At 35.7% G+C, this 23,075-nt stretch overlaps 1 protein-coding gene across 6 annotated transcripts in view; it reads right to left on the bottom strand.

Moving 5' to 3' along the window:
* The window catches only part of SCAF8 (SR-related CTD associated factor 8), a 151,700-nt gene that overhangs the window by 121,690 nt on the left and 6,935 nt on the right, over positions 1 to 23,075 (bottom strand). The gene's annotated exons all lie outside the window — the stretch shown is intronic.

The following is a 23,075-nucleotide window of genomic DNA, read 5'->3' as shown; positions in this document are numbered from 1 at the left end:
CTAATCTAATCAGGTGACTAATATCCCCTTAAAAAGGTCAATTCACTTCCCATGCTTTGGATAAACACATATGGGAACTCCTCTCCACCTTTCCAGTCTCACCGTACTCTACGCTTCCCCGCTGAGCCCTTTGCTCCAGGAACAATGATCTTTTTTCAGCTTCCTGCCAGAGCATTGAAAATGGGCTTGTTCCCTCTACTTGGAACACTCTTCACCAGGGTCTCCTCACTAGTTAATGTGTACTCATTCATCTCGGTTGGAGCAACACTTAGTGAGGAAACCTTCCCTACCCTCCCAGCCAGATCGGTACCTACTCTTTCTTACTCTCACTGTACTGTCATTCATCTTTGAAGCACTCATCATAGTACTTTGACATTTACTTGTCTGATCATTTAACTAATACTTGATTTTTAAATGGACTGTCATAAAGAGTGACAGTATCATCAAAGGTCAAAGGATGTAAGTTCCTTTAACACAGTTAAGATGTTAATGCTACAAGAGCTGTTCAAGCTGAAATCATTTGTGGAAGAAGTACAAATGTCCTTCCCTTTAAGTTCCCAAAGAAGTGCCCACCTGTTGTACTGCCAACCATTAGGTCAAGATCCCATCAGATCATTTAAGAAGCTATGTCTGCTAAAGTCACAGGAAATTTTAAAACACTTGGGGCTTCAATTACTACCTGAAATTTTAATACACTTGTGGCTTCAATTACTACCAGGTACAAAATAACATCAACACATTCTATAGTGCTTACAACAAGCTGAATGTATAAAATAAAGGTCAATTTCTCAGAATTTCTCAGTAGGCCCTGGCTGCTGCCCATCTGAAATCCGCTCCTGCCCTCTCCTACAAGAGATTAAGCTCTAAGGATAGACACCATGTCTTTTTTGTTTAGATTTTTTTCCCTTTTCTCCAAACTATATCTTCATTATCTGGGAGAAAACAGATATTTGTTAAGAATAAGTTAAAATGAACACATACAAGACAAAGCATTGCACAAGCTCTGCACAGAAAGACATGGGTATGAGTTCAACTACATCATCTTATCACAAGCTGCTAAACCTCTGAACCTTAGGTTTCTCATTCACAGAAAAGAAACTCATTTCACAGAAACATCACATAAAAATAAAGCTTTTAGAACACACTAAAGTTGCTCAACAGGGTTAGCCATTATTAAAATTAAAATCCTACTCTGTAGGCGTTCTCCATTTAAATGAATAACATTAAAGGATCCATCAAGCACTTATTCACTCAGCGACTTGCAAGTCCATTCTATAATAATTTATATTATTAGGGCAATGAAGATACATCATCTTTTTCCCACAGTTGACTACATATACTTTCATTTTGTATAGTAAAGCCCTGAAGTCTCGATCAAGCATTAGTTCATAGTCTAGCAGACCAAAGCTTTGTTTGTTGTATGTGTATATGTAATGGGGGTAGGGGATGAGGTAGGGGAAATATAATTAAGATTTATTAAACATTCTCAACAGTCTGAAAAGTCAGCTTTTACCTGAGATACCCTGCCTTTTAAAATGCACATACTGCAGAAATTTAAGGTAGTACTCAGAGAAATACCGAGTAGTTAAGTAGTCTTCCAAGGCTCACTTTATATGCTTCCAACTAACCATTACTCTAGATTCTCTAAAATCTCATTTCTTTATTAAATCTGATCCTCAGAAAATAGGCACAGATCATTTCATCTAACTCTTCAATGAATGCCTTAACTAAGTCCTCAGCTTACAAAGACTGATGAAAGACTTGCTCTAGAAACATTGTGTTTTACCCATCTGTTAAAGAAATAATTATCTTTAACCAAAAAAAAACTCTTATGCAATAATTCCCAAAGTATATTCTCCTTGAATGCAGAACAGGAGAATGACTCAGCCAGTTTCCACGTGCTTACTTTTTTAATCAAGAAAAGATGATTTAACATGTTTCTCCCATCTAGTACCTTGGCTTCTAAGTGAGCCTGCTCAAGTTTATTTTACTTGTCAGAACAAAAATCTCAAATGTCTACTGACATCTACTTCTCTGCTATATTTAACTATTAGTTTTACTGTATCCAAATAAAAAATATATTTTCACCAGTGTCTAATTTTGATACAAAGTTCTCTTTGAAGTAGATGGAATATAAATTTATACATTTAACAAACTAATGTGAACCCAGCACCTGACTGCAGAGACAGCTTATCTTCATCCACCTTCTATTTTCTCTTTCTATGGGGGGGAGGCAGCAGGCTGTGAGGGAGAGGGAGAATCCCAAGCAGGCCCCCCACAACCCTGAAATCATGACTCTAGCCAAAATCAGAGTCACACTCTTAGTCTAGGTGCCCCTTTTTCTCCCATTCAATTTTATCTCTAAATTTAAGTGTTCTTATACATTCCCGTTGTCAACCCTCAACATCAACTCCGTCCTCTAGGACCTCCCTCAAAGACCATTTGTTGAGAGAGGTATAGCATCACTATAACAGTGAGGATTTTAGAAAAAAGAAAACAGTGCTGAAATATCAGACCATTCAAAGCTTTTTAAAAACTTCTATAAGTAGTCTAACTTATATCAAGAGAGAATATTTAATCTTTAGATCTATAGGATAGGACTGAGTGTCTGATCCACAGTAATACACCTGTCTTACCCAGCTGATAACAATTCTGCTACAACATTGCCATTAGGAAGTGTCAAGTTTCGTTCCAACCCTCATTCTAATTAGATATATCAACTCCTGACCAAAAATTGGGAATGTAATTCTCCCTGTATTCTCAAAATTTGATCTGGTTTTACACTGGAAAATGTTGGAAAAGAATGAAAATTTATCCTGTGACCTCCTCTTCCATTTCCCTAATGACTCCCTTCTCTATACTTGGGTCACAAGATCAGGGCTGCATGCACTCTAAATTTGGGCTCTCTAAATACCAAGTTTTCTCATGTTTAGGCTTTTTTCCCCCAAAGATTACTTATTTGAGAGATAGAGCGCATGGGCATATGCAGGGAGGGGCAAAGGGAGAGAGAATCTGAAGCAGACTCCCCACTGAATTTGGAATCACTGAGCAGGGAGTCAGACATGGAGCTTGATCCCATGACCCTGAGATCACAACCAAGCCAAAGTCAAGAGTCGGGTGTTTACCTGAGCCGCCCAGGCACCCCTCATATATAGGTTTTGATCCCACCAATCTATTTCCTGGTCCTGACTCCTCCTACCTCGTTTTCTAAAGTTTAAATGGCTGCTGGTTCCTGTCAGTTTGTTCCATCAAATTATTCCCTCACTTAAGATAGTTTTCACTTTTCTAGGTCTATTGATAACCTGCCAGGTCTGAACTCCTCCTCCCAAATCTAAGCTTCTTCCCCTCAAATGCTGTGTTCTAGTGTTATCCAATCTCATCTGACAACCCTTTATTTATACAAACTCTCCAGGTCCCTCTAAACCTCAGTGACTGAAACGAAGTCCAGGTCTTGACCTGCCCCTTCCTATGGCTACTCAAGACTCACCAATATAAAACAAAGGCACTGAACAATAGCCTGGATCTCAGTCAAACTCCTTTATGCTTCAACTCCCCTCAGGAACTTGCAGGCACCACAACAAATGTATTCTTTTGACATCTGAAAACAACTTCTAATGAATCATTTTCTAGTGACTTTAATCAAGGTTCGAGGATTCTTTTTAAAATCTAAACTGAAATATCTTAGTTCTTGCAGACTATTCCAACAAAAAACTTATTTTTGATAAAGATTCTGCTATTGACTGAGCCAAGGACCAGTCAGGACAGCCAAGTACTTTAAACTCTAGAAGCCACATGGTCTCTATCACACTACTTAGCTCTACCCCTGCAGCAAGAAAGCAGTCAAGGACCAAGAATCAATTCACACATGAATGGGCAAGGTATGTTCCAACAGAACTTATTTACAAAAGCAAGTCAACCTTGAATTTGGGCATTATTTCTCAGTCCTAGAAATGTACACTTCTCTTTTGCATTTGGATAAACATATTCATGACCTTCCTCATCTGCCCTCTTCCACACAGTGACTCATTACCCAAAACTTAACAAAATGTTGTGCTTCATGCTCTTATTTTAAGCAAATTCACTTCAAAAATGTTAATGTGGGGCGCCTGGGTGGCTCAGGTCATGATCCCAGGGTCCTCAGATTGAGCCCCCGCATCCGGCTCCCTGCTCAGCAGGGAGCCTGCTTCCCCACTCTCTGCCTGCCTCTCTGCCTACTTGTGATTTCTTTCTCCATCAAAAATGTTAATGCCTTTCCCAATTTGAGCACAGTTATTATATGAATTCTATCATTACCTTGAAAGAGCCCAATGAAAACCTCATTATCTGACATTCCCCCAAAGAACATTCAAATGTTGGTAAAATCTTGCTCATTTACAGGTTAATGTTAGCCTTCAAGTTTGTGGTTCTGTGATCAATGGAAATAACCCAGTATATGAACCTACGATAACTAAAATAGTTATCAACCCAATCTATCTTTCCTAACAACAGGCCTCTACTGCCTTTAAAGTGCTAGTGAAGGGACACATGGGGGGGTTCAGTCAGTTAAGCCTTTAGCTCAGGTCATAATCTCAGCATCCTGCGATCCAGCCCCATGTTGGGCTCCCTTCTTCCTCTCCCTCTGCTTGTGCTCTAATAAATAATAAAATCAAAAAGAAAGGAAGAAGGAATGAACAAACGGACTAGTTAGGATCCCTCAAATCTCGAAAATCAGAAATCAAAAAAGATAACTGGAACAAACACCATCTTGATACCTTGCTGACTACAGACATTTTTCTTCTCTTCCTCCTACTGGAAGAATAAAGGAATAAAATTTTAAAAAGGTAAAAAGAACTCAAAATGTAAGCAGAATAGGGAAGGGAGTAAATCCACAGACAAGATGTCACAAATTTCAAAAAAACAAACCCAAATATGATTAAGAGGATTAGTAAATGGTGTCACAAAGAGGAAATCACAAGCCACAGTAAACACAGAAGATACAGTCAGAGGAAAATAATTTGGCTTATCTTAAATTCCAGAGTCCCACCACTCAAAATTAAGGTATTAAAGACAGGAAGGGCAGCACAAGTGAACTAATGCCTCATCAATTCTTGCAAAAAGTCAATAAATATCTAAAACAGACAATTCAAGAAACCAGTGTTACAAAAATACTGCTTAGATATATGAAATCAATATCATCATCAGAACTGAAGTGTTAAGAACTTAAACATTTTCCTCTTTCGGGGACCCATCATGATGTGAAAAGGAAGAACTTCCAATAAAATCTCTTTTGTACTTAAAAAAAATTGCATGCATAGGTTACTTTGGAAAACACAATAACTGTATTTCAGTACCATCTTGCTCTACTTGCCACAATGGTCCTCCACAGTAACTCCTTCCAAAATTCATACACTAAATCCCCAATCCCTAATGTGACTATATGCGGAAATAGAGACTTCATGCAGGTAATTAAAGTTAAATGAGATTGTAAGAATGCAGTTCTGACTCAACAAGATTAGTGTCCTTATCAGAAGAGACACCAAAGAACTAGCTCTCTCTCACTGCCACATGACTACTATGTAGGAACTGAGAGCAACGCCCAGACCACAGCCAACACAGGAAACAGGGACCTCAGCCCTATAATAGCAAGGAACTGTATTCAGTCAACAACCTAAATGAGCTTAGAAGAGAAATCCATGTCTCAAATAAGAGCACACAGCATGGCGGACACCTTGATTTCTGCCGGGTGAGCCCATCTGCAAAGGCAGACAACTAGTGCTTAGGTTGTGACCCATGGAATTTAGAAAATAAATCTGTGGTGCTTTAAACCATAAGCTAAGTTTGTGGCAATGTGCTGTAAAGCAACAGAAAACTAATACAATAGAAAAAGCTGTAAATGATTGTATAAATTTAATTTTTGCAAATATTTTTTGAAAAGTATTTTTATAATTCAAAGTCAAAATTAAAATTTTTCTAAATATGTTTTTCCTAAGTGACTTAAAAAAAAGAAACTCAGTATTTTGCATATAGGAATAAAAAGTAAATAAGATAATTGTTTCACTGATAGTCATTTTAAAGAGATTATTCTCCAACTCTAATTCCCGAAAACCAATATATTTTATTACAAATTTTACTTCAACAACTCAAAACCTAAGTATTCCCTATATCTGAAATTTGTCACTCTCTAATATACAAGTTCTCCTTTTCTGTATAGCAAGACCTTTTCTATTATTTTTGGGTTGGGATACAATACACAATATTAAATACTGTAACATAAAATCAGATACACTTGACAGAATGTGACCAGAGAATAGTAACAGAGTTAACAGTAGCAGATTCAACACTAAAAGCAACATTAAGAAAAAGCATGTTCTAAAAGAATAATGTGACCAATAGTGACTTTATATTAAAGTAAATTTCTTTGTTAAACAATGTTTGAATTAATATATGAATGTGGGTTACTTCTACTGAAGTAGCAATATTCTCAAACACACGGAATTTTTTAAAGAGCAAAAGCCAAAAAGATATGTTACAGATATTCTGCCAGGACTCCCAGATCACACTTTTAAAGAAGGCACAGCTCCTGATTTTACACTAAATAATGTGAGAGTATAAAAACTTCAAAACAGGGGTGCCTGGGTGCCTCAGAGGGTTAAAGCCTCTGCCTTCGGCTCAAGTCATGATCCCAGGGTCCTGGGATGGAGCCCCACATGGGGCTCTCTCCTTGGTGGGGAGCCTGCTTCCTCCTTTCTCTCTCTGCCTGCCTCTCTGCCTACTTGTGATCTGTCGAATAAATAAATAAAATCTTTAAAACAACAACAACAACAACAACAACAACTTCAAAACAAAGTTTCAAATGCATCTTTGAAATAAACCACATGTAACTGGGAACATTAAAGCACATAAAATCTGAAATGCTGTAACATCTAAAAATCAGTGAGCAAAATTAAGTTGTTTCCCTTCTTAAAATACCCTTAAAAACTTTTCCTGTGTTATATTTTAGTACAGAAAAATTGGAAAACATTAAAAAAGCACCCAAAAAAGCACAAAAATGACATAAAATGTAAATGAATCTAACAATTCATCACTCATTCCAAATATATTCATTAGTGCCAGGCACCATGGATCTAATAGAAGAGGCAGACAACTCTGCTTTCACGGAACTGAGTGTGCTTTTGCAGATAGGGAATATTCTAATAAACAGTTTGCAGAGTATAGTTAAGTATAATGAAAGTATATATTATTTGGTGAAGGTTATGCAAAACTGGCATCTTTCTCAGGATCTCAAATCCCAAACCCTTTTAAAAAAAAGTTGGACACCTGGGTGGCTTAGTCAGTAAAGTGTTTGCCTTCAGCTCAGGTCATGATCTCAGGGTCCTGGGATCCAGCCCCACTTTGGGCTTCCTGCTCAACGAGGAGTCTGCTTCTCCCTCTTCCCCTACCCCAATTGTGCGTGCTCTCTCTCTCAAATAAATAAAGAAAATCTTTAAAAAAAAAAAAGTGTAAGACATTACCAGGAAAAATGATGCCCTTTTTCTTAATTATAAATCTGAAGTAATAATCATCTGTCTAGTAACATCAAACCTATACACTTAACTTTTGGTGGGTCAGGTGGGATGGGGTAGATCCTCTAGTTTAAAAGAAAACAAAAGAAAGCCAGAATTTGATATATAAAAGTGCTAACAAAATTGTTATGACAAATATAAACATATACATGCTTTTTTTTACTATTCGCTCCTATGGGCTAAAGTATTTTCACATAAATAGTCTTTTATATTACTAAGCAAAACATTCTATTTCTCAACCACGACAGGTGTCTAAGGTTAATATTGCAGTTTTGGTTAAACTTATAAAAAGGAACCCATTTACTTTAGAATCTAACTTACTGTTAGCAACAAAAGAAACTGTTTAAAACTGTTAGTAACAAAGAAAAACTACCATCAGCTCTCCCTCAATAAATTAAATTTAGGGTACAAAAACTCATTTACATGGTCTTTAATTCAATACAAAAAATTTATGTATCACTTCCAAATTCTTGGAATAAAGTGGGTAAAAAAGTACTCTTAAAACAGTATACAGGAGTTATAGTGAGCCAAGATGGAGTAAGCCAACTACAGCCTCTCTCCCCACACTGATTACAACTAAAAGCACCAGACTACAAAAAAAGCTGCAGACTGTGAAAAGAAAAACAGAAGCCAACGGGAAACAAGAATAGTAACCAGTGATGGGGGGTGGGGAGGACTGTGTGCAGGTACTGAGGTAAATTTCATAGTGTTTTGTGCTCTTCTATGATAGGTTTTGATTTCAGAGAATGCAGAATCAAACTCTGTAGCCAGTGCTAGAAGCAAAAACACCAGAGGAAACAAACCCCTTTTGTCTAGCCAGAAGACTAAGTAAAAGGACTCTTCCACGCTACTGCAGTGGGCACCAGGAAGAATCTCCTTTTCTTCCGCCTCTCCCATTTCTCCCACACCCTGCTTAAGGTTGGAGGGCAACCACTGCCAGCACCTAAAAAGCCCCAAAGAACAGCAATTTCCAGACAGAGGAAGAAGGAAAAGAGGCCCCTGCTATCCAAAAAGTATGGTGAGGATTCCCCATTTTTTCCCCACTTCAACTCTAAAGGTTAAAAATGGAGAGAAACCTGACTTTTTGGCCAGAAGAACAGAGAAAAGGATGCCATGGGATCTAGAAAAAGTATGGGAATCCCACAGAGAGCTGAGAAGAGGATCTCCTGATTCTGTGTAAGAACTAACTTAAGTCTTGGGCTCATTCTGGAATTGTGCCCATGTGAAACAGACCCAAAGAAATCCAGCAAAGAGGCTTTGAGAACTAAAATTTATGTAAACCACTAGTTCCTGATTGGCACATGTGCTGGGCACATATAAAACAGCAAAACAAATGTTTGTAAAAGTGAACTGCCATTGGAACCAACACAAAAAGGCAAGACAGAACTTGCATCCTGAACCCAACCAAGATGAATGTCTGCTAAATAAATCAATATTCTTAATAAGATTTTAATGAAATCCTTCAATACTGAAAACCTCCAGTATACAAGCCAAACTTACTTGATATACCAAAACACACACACACACACACACACGTGCACACGTGCAAACACACACACACACACCCTCCCAAACCAGGAAGATCTGCCCACACTGCTCAAGTAAAAGGAGAATCAACAGATGCCAACCCCAAGATGATGCTGATGTTGGAATTATCACAAACTTCTAAAGAAATCATAATGATCCTCAATAAGGTAAAGGAACAAATTCTTGTAATAAATGCAAAAAACAGAAGTTTTCATCAGAGAAAGGAAAACTACAAAAAAAAAACAATTAGAAATTTTAGAACTAGAAAATACAGTATCTGGAAGGAAAAGGTAGTATGGTACTCAATACAAGAGCTATAAAATTATTATGAGTGACCTTTATATATTTTAAGAAGTAAAAGGCCATAATCATGGAATTTTTACAACATTTCATGCAACAGTTAAAAAAAAGTCCAAGAAGAGAGATTTATTAGTAAGGTACACTAAGAGAAAAAAACTTAATAGGATACATACATTACTAATGTAGAACTATGGAAATCTCTAATATGCTATGTGACAAATATAAAATATTTGCAATAATACAGTATATAAATATAAGAATTAAATGCAAAGATAAGACCAAGAAAAATGTTCAGAAAAACATCTGTTGTAACAACTTAATTAGGCATAGATAACTTTCTTACTATTAAAAAAAGTTCTATCCATTTCTCTATTTCATGCAATTTTTTTCAAACCATAATCTAATTAATCAACTGAAAACTTTTTCAAGGTAATCCTAGTCCAATTAAAATAGAAAAAAAAGGAAATAATGAAGCATATACTGACTAATCTTGATTGAAGCTTTTGTTCCTGTTATATTTACATAGGTAACTACTAGATCATGACACAAATCATATTTTTTTTAAAAAAGGACTTTTTTTTTTTTCAAGACTTTATTTGTGAGAGAGAGAGGGAGAGCACAAGCAGAGGGAAGGGCAGGCAGAGCAGCGGGAGGAGCAGGCTCCCCACTGGGCAAGGAGTCCAATATGGGACTTGATTCCAAGACCCTGGGATCATGACCCAAGCTGAAGGTAGACAGTTGACCAACTGACCCACCCAGGCGTCCACAAAAATTATATTTCTTATTGTGGGTTGTAAAGTTTTTCTGAGACACTGCTGTAGCCCACAGTCTTAAGAAGAAGATAATACTAAAATTAATTATAAGGAAAATAAAACATTAAAATTTCCTTGGATAATTCTTGTCAAAGGCTGAGTCTAAAGGGCAATCTTTGCTTTGTTCATTTTTTTTAAAGACAATTAGTGAATACCTAGAAATATAAAAGACTTAGTGGTATAAAACTCAAGATTTTTTTCCCAGTTGCAATCAGAAAAATGGGAAAAGGGAATGAACTTTCACATCTGAAATCACATCCTGCCCCTACTGATGTACATGTACATCCTCCTGCAACTTCATAGCAGTCTTACCACAAGGTAAAATTATGTCATAATTTGTTTTCTGTGCTATTTCTTGACCTACCTACCTACCTAGCTATCCATTGCACCATCCATCCACCCATGTTGGAAAACACTGTCCTCACATACTGTGAACCCTCAGTAATTAAGTACCAGTATTAGTATCCTTTTATTCATATCCTCCACAATGCCCAAAACAGTTCCTTGCACATATTATGTATTCAAATAAATGCTGATTCAAATTTTGATAAAGTAGCCAAATTCAACCAATTAATAGGTCACAGTTAAACAATCATTTAAATCTAATCAAACCAACATTCACTGACTACCTACAGTAGATATGCACAGTATTAAGCCTTTCAGAAAACAAACAAACAAAAAAGATCTTGAAGAACTTCATCTAGATATTTAACAATCTACTGAGGTAGAAGGGGAGGGTAGTGACATACCATTATTATAATATAGTAGATTCTTAGCATTCTGAGATTTACCATTGTCAGCTTTGACAATTCACTAATGATCCCAAAGGTCTCACAGGTAATTCTGCAGAGACACTAATTTGAGGTGTGTATTTGTTTCTCTTCTCTCATATTCTCCTTTGCATTTAACAGAGGAATAATATACTAACGTGGTATTTAAATTTGGGGGGATCCATAAGAACCTGAAGATTCTGCCTCATGAAAACAAAAACGCATGGCATAATTTAGTGCCAGAATAAAAAATGCTACATTCAAACAAATGAAAATGTACATCTAGTTGCTAAAAGAGAAAAGGTTTAATAAAGAAAATGGAAGTGAAATGGGCTGACTGAAAAAAAGAGAGCATTCCTGTTACAGCTTTGATTCTACTTCCACACTACTTACACGCATAACACACTCATCAATGAATCTCTCTTTACAAAACTAGCAATTTTTAAGGAGGACTGGAGAAGAGGTCTATTTCCTAATGGGAATACATTAGAATCTCAACAGAATGCTGTGCTTTCCTACTGGGGAATCACTGAGTACCAAAAAATACAAACACACACACACACACACACACTCACACACACACACACACCAAGACCCATAGATGAGAATATGTAATACATAGTTTCATGTATATAGTAAATGTTCCCATTTCATACTGTTGTGTGTGTGTATATATATATATATATATAGACACAATGTATATACGACAACACACTTTTATGTTTACTTGTAAATACAAATAACTTTATTTCTAACACAGTCTTGTATTAAAAGGTTTAAGTTCATAGCTAAGAAATCTGCAGTTGAAAACAAAGATAATCTAAAATGTTTTTCAAAGTATAAAGTGATTCAAGTAAAACAGTTGTTGAAGAGACTGAGTAAAAACTAGTAATCTAGTAATCTAAAAAAGATTAGTTCTACTGTATAAACTTGAGAGAACAGAGAATAGTAAAATAAAAGCCAAGTCAAAAGAAACTATAACAAACCAAGAGGGAAGTGATGAGGACCTGGACTAAAGTCTCAATACTTTATTTTTATTATTTAATACTGAGAATAAAAGAGAAGGGAAGGATGCAAAACACATAAAAACAACAACCACCACCACCAAAAACCCTCACTGGATTTCATGACTGAAAAGATGTAAATGAAAGAGGCACCTAGGAAAATTCCAAGTTTTCAAGTCTGAGTGTTTGGGAGCATGATTTTACTGTTGATATAAAGAGGAAGTCTAGGTTTGGGCTACAGCATCCAAGAAAGACCAAAGATTAGACCACAGAAAAAGCAAACAGAGGGCGCCTGGGTGGCTCAGTGGGTTAAAGCCTCTGCCTTCGGCTCAGGTCATGATCTCAGGGTCCTGGGATAGAGCCCCACATTGGGCTCTCTGCTCAGTGGGGAGCCTGCTTCCTCCTCCCTCTCTCTGCCTGCCTCTCTGCCTACTTGTGATCTCTGTCAAATAACATAAATAAAATCTTAAAAAAAAAAAATTAAAAAAAAGAAAAAGCAAACAGAAGGCATGTTTCGAAAACCTGGATTACATGTGTTTCCATCAGTTTGTAAGACTGAGTCTGAAATATCTAGCAGCTTGGCTGTTGAGAGATCTCTATATCGTGTGTGATTCAGATAGGGGTCAGGATCCCCATCATGAGACTGGTGGAAGGGAAAAACCCTGTCACAGTATTTTCTCCAGCAATGAATGAAAGTGAAAACGTACCAAATGGGTGATGTCAGTTGAAAAACAACATAGCACAGAATATTGGTATTCCGACCAGGCCTCAGAGATGTGACACATCAATAAGTGAAAAAGGGGTCCTCGATTTATGCGAAGGGAAAGCAGACTATGGTGAATACACAAACAAAAATTAATGTGAGGCGAAAAGAAAAAAGAATCATAGCTAATAAAATTATATTTCTGGTGACCAGACCAAAGACCAGACATAGAGTGGATGATTCTTCTTTGGCCATTATTTGGCACAGTCTCATTTCTAAATCCTAAGTAGTCTGTATAGTCCCTAAGGACTAGAATTAAAATATCCTTTTATATAAAATGAGGGGGGAAAAAAAGAAGAGACTAAAAGAAGTTTGTGGAAGAAAGACAAGTTAGATCCAGGTGACGACAATATAATTTCATGTGCATATGGACACAAAGTACCTAAAAACTTACAAGACTGAGTCCCAAAAATACATATCATTCCTGAAGAGATAGTTGAAAAGATAAAGAATAAATACTGAAGACTAAGTATCAGAGAATAAGTAGAACAAAAGCCTACCAGGCCTTGGGGTAAAACCATTCCAGAAATAAGAGTAACATAGATTTTTAAAAAGGGAAAGAGAGTAACATGATAAAGGAGAAAGAAAGATTACTTTCATCAACTTTGTCTATTATTAAGTACTATCATAAACGCTGCATCACTTTTATCTTCAGAATGGCCCAATAATATTAAAATTCACTGTACTCATTTTATAGATGTATAAACTTAGGGTAAGTGAACTAACTAAATTCAAACTACAGAACCATGTCTCAAACCCAGTTCTGCCACCTACCCAGCCACTGTTTCCAAAAACAAAACAAAAAAGCCCACCAGCTAGCAACCATATATACAACTGAGTCAGAGTAAGATGGCAGATGATTATGGAAACATACCCTTTAACAGCATCAACCTAACTAATAACCAAGAAGACTTTAATCAAAAGAAAAAACATTATCAAGCTTATACATCCACTGACCAAATAAGAGCTAAAAAATTCTTTTAAAAATTAATTTTAAGCAATCCTCAATGAGGTTTAAGAGCCTTCCAAACTTTAACAAGGAAGCTCACTTTCTCTAAAAATATTTAATTCAAATACTATTAAAATAGACCAGATCCATCTTTCTCCCAAAGCTAAGAAACATAGTTATTTCAGTTTGAAGGAAATGACAAGAAAAAAAAAAAAAAAAACCCAAAAAGGTAATAAATGTGAAAAATTCCAAATACTGAAAGCTCTCATTCACTGCACACTATCCACCTAAGGCTTTCTTAAGAAATGACCACTGTTAGACTGGGAGGCTGCCTTCCAGAATTTTCTATACACACCTATGTATACACATGTAAAATAAACTATTTTAAAAAAATTAAGTATATACATCTATGTAAAATAAATACTTAACACATTCCAGTACAAAATTATACTCCTAGTAACTGTTTAAAATTGATTTTCTTGCTAGATTCAGTAAAACACTGAAATTCTCATGTTGAGCAATAATGATACTGGTCCAAAATCTATCAAATACATCATGGTATTTTGTTACCATGTGGTCAAAAGTTTTGTTCAACAATTTCTCCAACTTAAGGAATATTTCTCCAACGAAGAATATATCTAGTACTCTCTTTGTAATTCAAAATCTCCCTTTTATCCATTATTGAAGTATGTAATATGAATGTACTTTCCCAGGGGGACAGAGAGGATCCACAATGACACTAAGTGTTCTCAGCCTTTCTTGGGGCACTTGGGTGGCTCAATTGGTTAAGTGTCTGCCTTGGGCTCAGGTCATGATCTCGGGGTCCTGGGATGGAGCCCACGTTGGGATACCTGAACAGCGGGGGTCTGCTTCTCCCTCTCCCTGGCCCTCCCTCTTCTCCTGCTCTCTCTCAAAATCTTAAAAAAAAAAAAAATTAGAAAACTTGTTCATTAAGGTTAATATTTAAGAGACCCTGAAGGTTACTTTGTGTAATCCCATTTTACAAATGATAAAACTATCTCTTTGTCACCTGTAATCTCTCACATCTTACCTCGGCAGCAACTCTAGTGATTTTGCAGCCTGGCCGTGCTTTAAAATATATGAACCAGGAGCCGTGTAAAGAGCAGTCTGGGACAATCAAAAGGAAGTAATTACAAAGCAGCCATTATTACTAAAATGTGAAAATTAGAAACATGCTAAGGATACAGGCTAATAGAGTAACTGCACTCCTCTCCCACAAAGAAGGTGCAAGATATGTGAACTTTGTACTGAATGGCTTTTTTTACTTTTCTGAGGAGGGCTGAATCGCTAGAAAACTGCCAACTAAGTGCGGGGGTGGGGGGGTGCTGCTGCACAATACTTCTTTGCCAAGGGGTGCACATTTTCCCATGGTACCTTATTTTATGGGCAGGGGAACAGGAGTATATAGTAACTTGCTCCTATCCTGACCCAGGTATAGCATGAAATGATAATAATCAACTAAGAATCACCTATTCCCACTCCCCCTCTATCTCCAACATACATAAATACTACCAAAATCTCACTAAAAAGATACTGAAAACATAAAAATGACATTAAACTGAGACACAAAGGGCAGAAATTTCTTTTAACCTGGTTGCTATGTGATTTCGATACTAACCAAGTTTCATCACCTCTCAGTCTTAATTCCTCATCCATAAAATTAGTCTGTTAAATGATATACTACACAGGTCTTATAGGTCTAAAATTTGTAATTTCTGGAAATAGAGTTTAAGCATGGAAGCTAACAAGAAACCCAATCACAGAACCATACACTTTAGTTAGCCTATAGCTACAAATGTATAAAATGACTATAACAGTCTTATTCTAAAGTCAAAGGGAAGAGAAATGATTTTCTAACCAAGAAAACAAAATCTATAAACAAACATGCATATATATAAAAATAACTCTGGTTTAAATTTTCCCTGGGTTCCAAATAATCGAACTTCTTTTAATTTCAGTTCTTCCCTATGTCTTCTGTAAAACATTAAAGTTAAATATGAATTTTACAGACTTTTAACTTTAGAAGTACTATTAATAATGAAATGGCCAAAATGAAAATAAGGAAGAACAATTCATTTGTAAGTCCTCTCTATAACAAATCCCCATAAGCCACATTAGCTGAAATTTCTCAAATAGAGTTTCTAATTCTAAATGATATAGTCTTTACATTCACAATTCCATGTTCACAATAAGTTGTTTATTATAGGCAAAATTATGGTAAAAAATTAGGTGACTAGGAGGAGCCAATAAAACGCTGAAACATACGTGTAGGCTTAACGTTAAATTCTACTAAAATCTCAAACAACATTTAAGTCTTTAATTTTACCCATAGATCATTCCATTTACAACTTAAATTGCTAAGAACAATAATTGTATAAGCAGAATTTAACACCAAGAATATTCCATGCAGAGTTGCTTTTTAAATGTCCTCAAATTCACAAACAAAACAGAAAGCGTCAAAGCTTTATCTTTACACACACACACACACACACAAAAACGAGGAACATAAATATTCTACAAGGTTTTGTCCTAAGCCTGCTTCTCTTCTTTCTCTATATCATCTCCCTAGACAACTATATCCTTTCCTAAACCCTCACCTTTTATCTATTCTCCTTAGTTGCCTATATACCCAGCTGGGTATTTCCCACCTTGATGTTCCATAGACCCCAAAGCCTCACGATGTACAAAATCACTACTGTATTCAGCAAAACAGTAAAAGTAAGTATCTTTGGGTAGTTGAGGTATGGGTACTTTAGTTCTTCCATACTAATGAACTTTCCTTTATTCCAGGTTATTAAAAATGATTCCATTCCAACCAACCCACCAAATTATCTTTCTAAAGTTTTTAGCTCCTTCGCATTTGCCCACCTTAGTAATTAATACCATACCATTTAATTTACCTCATCACTTAACCAAAGCTCTGGCACCACCCTCAACTTCATATCCAGCTCCCTATTACTAATAAATTTCTCTTGCATTCATCCCTTCTTCTCCCTATTATTACTCTAGCTGAGCCCATCTTCTCTGTGCTAATTTAACTTCCCTTCCCCCAATCTCATCCCCTCATTGCTCTGCCCTGCTCCAAAGATACTACTCATTTTTCTAAAACACAATTTTAAAACCCTTCAGAATCTTCATTCTCTTCTGACTAAAAATGAGGTCTTACATATAGTGTAAAAAGGCCTTTTATCAAAAGATCCTTGGCCAATTCTCCATCATTCCTCCCAACTCCATCCCCTTCCCAAAGTTACCATTTCCTCCAAATGATCTTTACTCTCTGCCTCACGTAACATCTCCCTCCCCATTCTGTGTACATCATGATATACATGAAGAGCTTACATATAGTATACACAGGCTATATCACTACTTCTTGTGTCATACTATTCATCACCCTACCTTCTAACTCTTTGTAGTAAAACATTCCCATTCCCTTCCCTATTAAGAGTATGAGGGGAGAAAAAGAACACAGGTATCTAATTAATGCCGGTAACCACTCTGCAGAATACAACGCCTAATAGATGGCAAATATGCATAAAAAATAAAGCTCAAACAACCAGCAACTACTTCCCAGCAGCATTCTTTTCAACCACTAGTTGCTATTACATGAAAACCTTCAGGGGCTATCATTACATTCTAGGAAGTGGAAAATTGTAATTAAAATTGAGTAAGTTATCTAACAATCCTGAAAGACTAGCAAAATAAAGGAAGCCCTCCCAGAATTATCGGGAATCTTTAACTATTACAGCTCTAAGAGGCCTAAAACGTCTTAATCCTCTGGTTTTGTAAATGAATAAAAGCACTGATTGGTGAATTTTCTACAAGGAATGATAATGCAGGCCTCTGGCCAACTCCTTTAAAATGTCAATACCCTTCAGTTAAGTTGGTTACAACCCTTGTTCTTACAATTGCCACCAAAGCAGAGGTAGGCCTCTAAAAAAAGTTGTGAGTTCTCTGACAGAATAGAGACAAGAATCTGGGAAACTCATAGAGGAAACTTATATAGAGGAAGTTTCTATATAAATAAAAACCACTTTTCTTGGGTGTAAAAAAATTCAAAGATGTTAAAAAGAGAACCCAATGCGGGGCTTGATCCCAGGACCCTGGGATCATGACCTGAGCTGAAGGCAGACACATAACCAACTGTGCCACCCAGCTGGCACCCAGGTGCCCCAACTTTTTCCCTGTTTCAGGAAAACTACATTAAGAACTGCTTTCACCACAGTCCTCAACTTTGTGGAGAGTATTTTAAGAATCACTCTCCTTCTATTATTCATTAAAGCCTTAAAGAAAAGACTAGCTCAATCACTGTTATATCTCTGAATAACATTTTTTAAAGATTCTGTAACATACGTGTATTTTCCACCAAATTAAGTCTAGGTTCTCTGTCCCAATTAATGAAGTTTAACTTGTCATCATCTAGTGAGTTAGTTGAAAGCATCATGATTAAGGATTATTTTCAGGGGCGCCTGGGTGGCTCAGTGGGTTAAAGCCTCTGCCTTTGGCTCAGGTCATGATCCCAGGGTCCTGGGATCGAGCCCCACATCGGGCTCTCTGCTCAGCGGGGAGCCTGCTTCTTCCCCTCTCCCAGCCTGCCTCTCTGCCTACTTGTGATCTGTCTGTCAAATAAATAAATAAATAAATAATCTTTAAAAAAAAAAAAAAAGAATTATTTTCAAATAAAAATCACAGTTGACAAAAAAGACATGGGAAGCAATGAGTCAAACTTTGCTTTTTTTTGCTGCATTTTTTTTACAAGTCTTCAAGAAAACATTTGTTTTGCAATAACATGAAAACAATGTTTAATAGTTAAAATGTCACTAAATGAGGAAAAACAAGAAATATGAACTTCCCATCACATCCATACACAAAAACTGAATGTAAACTCCATGAGGGCAGAGGTTGTTTTTGGGTGGGATTGCATTTTCTTTTGGAATCTGTTTTGTACAGTTAAATCTCTAGAGCCTAGAATGGTGTCTATACTTGGTGCTCAAAATTTTGAATGAATTATTTTCACTAAGGCAGGTTTTAAATAGTTTCTGTTTTGGACATTCAGGTAAGCTTATTATAAAGCCTGTAAGGAATATATTTCCTTGCTCAATTATAATTTTGACTTATAAGCAGCATGTTATTAATCAAATTCTCAGGTTTCAAAGTTTACAGCAGGAGCCAGCAAAAAATGGCCCATGGCCTATTTTCATAAGCTCTCAAGCCAAGAACATTTTTTATATTTTAAAAGAACTGTGAAAGGCCAACAAGAATATGTGAAAGAAACCTTAAGTGGCTAACAAAACCTGTAATATTCACTATCTGGTCCTCTACTATCTGCCCCCTGTGAATGGAGATCCCATTCACAAGAGAATAAAAGTTTTGCACACTTCCTTTCACCCATGAATTGAATGTACACTATTAGAAACAGATCTTTCACCTAAAACCCTCTCCATAGCTAAATTTCTGAATTCTGGCTTGTTATCAGATTTGAAGAATGTTAAGAAAAAAAATTTAACTATAGCATAAGTGGTTATGAATGCTGAAGCTAATAAAAAGGGAGGATTAAAGTTATGTTATGTTTAATGTTTTACATAACAAAAATGAAGAAAAAAACAAAATGGAATACAAACAGAAAAAAAAACCCAAATCTAATCATATTTCAAAGAAAGAGCAGAACTACATTGAGGAGGAAAAACTCACCAAGCCATGTTTGAACACAGCATTTTGACTATACACTGTCAGGTCAAAAAAAAAAAAAAACTATAAACAGATATTAAATTCTAGTTAATAGGTTTGTTTTCATAGACATAGGGTTTAGCAATTCTGAAACTACTTTTTGTGTGTTTTAGGTTTGAGCAAGTAATATGCAAACACACTGTCGATAACAGAAACTAGTTTTCTCACTATCAGAGAAAGGAATTACAATCAGAATTGGAAAGAGGAAAGGCTAGAATGAAACCTACAGTTGTTGGAATGGAATTGGGAGACATCAGGGAGAACCCATGGTTTTTAAGACTGGCAGACAGTTAAACAAAAATTTACATGTATATACATGTGTATATATATATAAATTCTAGTTCAATCCATTAATAAGTATCCACAAGAAGAAACCAGATCAGAGCTCCCTGGAGAAATGATTGATTCCAAGGCTAGGGTGGGAATGTCTTACCACATAAGTAAGAGAATACTCAAAAGATAAAGAGCACATATCAAAAGGACACAAAAGACAGCCTGAAGTAGCTCTGACTGGTCAAAATGGAGACAATCTGCATCAAAAACCTCCAAAAAATTAAAAAGAATTCATGACTTCATACTGGTATGCATGCATACATACATACATAAACAGGAAGAAGGAAAAGTTCTTACAGAACGCAATAAATGACAGACAAAGAACATCACCTTTTGGCAATCATCCTAGTACTGATTCAGGCAAGAACTAAATGGATACTTAAACTGGCGAAAGTTTGATAAGCAACAAGGTATGTGCTTAGTTTCAAAATACCTCCCCGAATTATACTTGTTACCAAGGGAAAAGCAGTACTTTACAGTGGAGAAACCTTGCAAAAAATAGTTAACATCCCTACTAATGGGATTACTAGACATCATGTGCATCCTGGGAACACAGTATCACTTCTGGAGTATTCCTGCCAAAAACACATAACCTGATTCTAATCATGAAGCAACAGAAGACAAATCCATACTGAAAGAATTCTAAAAATAACTGACCTATTATCATTAAACATAATCAAAGGTCATAAAAGGTAAAGAAAGAGTTATAACCAACTATTTCAGATTAAAGGATACTAAAGAGACAAGAATGAATGTGAGATGTGGTGTAGGATTTACTCTTTAAGGACATTAATGATATAATTAATGAAATCTGAATAAGATCTGCAGACAAACTGCATTATACCAATGTTAATTTCCTGACTTTGATCACTGTACCATAACTATGTATAAGAGTATCACTGTAGAAAAGTCATTTAAAAGTAAAAATAAAAGGCATCATGAATGCATTTCCCATCATAATGCCAGAAAAAGTTTTCATGTGTTCATGTTTAGGTGGAGTGAACAAGCAAAAAGCCAAAAATGGTTAATCAACATAATTAGGTAGAGAAATCAGGATGAAGTGTACATAAAATTCTTTATCATTCTCCTAACCTCTATAAATCTGAAGCTTTAAAGTTCAAAAGTGTGAAAAAATAAAGCTAATTTATAATTAAGACACTATGCCAGTAAAAAGGAATTGTGAAAAATGAGTGATAGTTCTCCTTTACACAGAAGGGTAAGAAAAACCACCAGAGGTTGAGACCTGGGGTCCCTTTGAGTTTCAACTCTAATACTTAAAAGTAGAATTTTTTGGTAAAATCATAGTGGTGGCCTGTTTTCTAGTCAGGAAAGAGAGGGTAGCACCTATCCTACTCCTCTCACAAGCTTATCCTAAAATTCTACCGAAACATGATGAGTGGGGAAAAGAGGGTCAGAATATAAAACACTATATTATAAAGTGGCTCACTTTAAACAGTGTTTGATATTTCAAAAATATAAGCCAGACATTTTTCATCACAGAAAGCTATTACAGAAAGTAGACATCCACTATATCTTTTAGTTTGTAAAAATTTTAACTTATTCAACATTTTTTTACTTCAAATATTTCAATAAATTCAAATACCCCATCTATTTTTTTACTGTAAAATTTTATAGTGTAAGAATCTTACTAAATCTTAAAAAGCCATTAACTAGGGCTTGGTCAACTTATTTTTTATTTTTTTAATTAAAATATAACTGATGGAGCATTGTATCAGTTTCAGGTGTACCAGTAAACCTTTTAGGTGCTATGATCCAATATAAAAAGATCATTAAACCATTTCCCAAATTCTACACACTAATATAAGATACATGATCCAAAGTGTTTCATCTTTCACTCACAAGCTACTCAAATTAGCCCTCAGGAGTCCAATCAAATTTAAAAAGTGTTTATAAGAAAGAGACCAAATTTTATCAGGTACTTAAGCAAAAGTTCATTTTAAAAATAAAAATATTTATATTCTTTCAAATTCATAAAGGCTTGGTCACCACTTAAGAAAAGCTTTTTTTAAAATCATTTGCACCTGGAGACTAATTAGTATCTCACTGACAAAAGGAAACATTCTTAAAGCTGTTACCTTTCAGCAACAGTTATGATTCCAAAACAAATAGTATTTTTTTTTTTTAATACAGGACAAAAAATTTGGTTTAAAGTACAACTTAATGTAGCTCATCTTATTTTGCCATACTTGAAAACATAAGATCACATTCTTGTTTAAGTAAGTCTACTTGCTCAATCTCTATTTTGGGTAGTAGAGAGCTTCCAGACTCTAAGGCAAAATGCTGAGAGAAGAGCAGGCAGAACCGCGCCTGTAGAGAAGGGCTGCAAGCAGCCCAAACCCCAGCAAAGCAACTCCAGTCAGTAATGCCCCCACAGCCTCACAGCAAGGTCACTCCCTGCACTGATAAAGTGAAAGAAAAAAAAAAAAAGATTACAAAAGCATTAGCTCCAAGAGAGTATGCCTCCTTGTCATATTTCCCACTGAATACCAACAGAAAGAAAAATGCCTGGTATACGGTGAGCACTGCAGTATTGGTTAAGTGAATAAAGAAATGAATGAAAGAATGAAAACCTAGGTCTTTCAAATCAACCTATATAAATTATAATGAGTTGCAGAAGTTATTTTAAAAACAAATTTGGCATACAATAACTTCATAGCCATAACTACCTTTAAAAAACATTAATATATTTTATTTCCCATTCTGACTAAATGTAGTGATGTCAAAGTTACTAAGGTAATTCCTGACCCACAGCAGATACCAGAATGCATTTACATATCCTTCCCTGAGTTTCAAATATGGTGTATCAGAAATTCTTGTAAAGCAGATTTAGAAGACCAAATAAATGCATAAAATTAAAATCAAAGCACAAATGTATCATTTACCATTAAACTTGAGATAGCATTAACTCAGATAAAAAATTACAGGCTATAGAAATAGTTCTCATCGGCATTTATTCCTCATTAACAGTAGCACTATCAAAATCTGCTCCTCTATAATTAGAAAACCAAAATTTTGATTTAGTCTTTTTTTGTTTCTCCATCCCTACAGCATATCTGTCAATGATCTGTCATCTTATAGTTTGAAGAACTTCCTCAAAATATAAGATGTATTTTCTTTCCAACCATAAATTAATAGGCTTGCAATTTATTCACGTTAAATAGTAATGTTATATTCCTTCCACAATAGAGGAAAATTATGTGGAGCAGAACGCAAGTAAACGCAACAAGAGTAAACTAACGTTCACTATTAAGCACAGTAACTTTTGGTTAATCTATTTTTTATGAAGAAATTCAACTATTCCCTACATGTT

The sequence above is a fragment of the Lutra lutra genome, chromosome 6 (assembly GCF_902655055.1).
Source record: "Lutra lutra chromosome 6, mLutLut1.2, whole genome shotgun sequence".
Classification (NCBI taxonomy): domain Eukaryota; kingdom Metazoa; phylum Chordata; class Mammalia; order Carnivora; family Mustelidae; genus Lutra; species Lutra lutra.
Note: the sequence above shows the minus strand (reverse complement) of the source record. Positions and strands in the feature narration are given on the sequence as shown.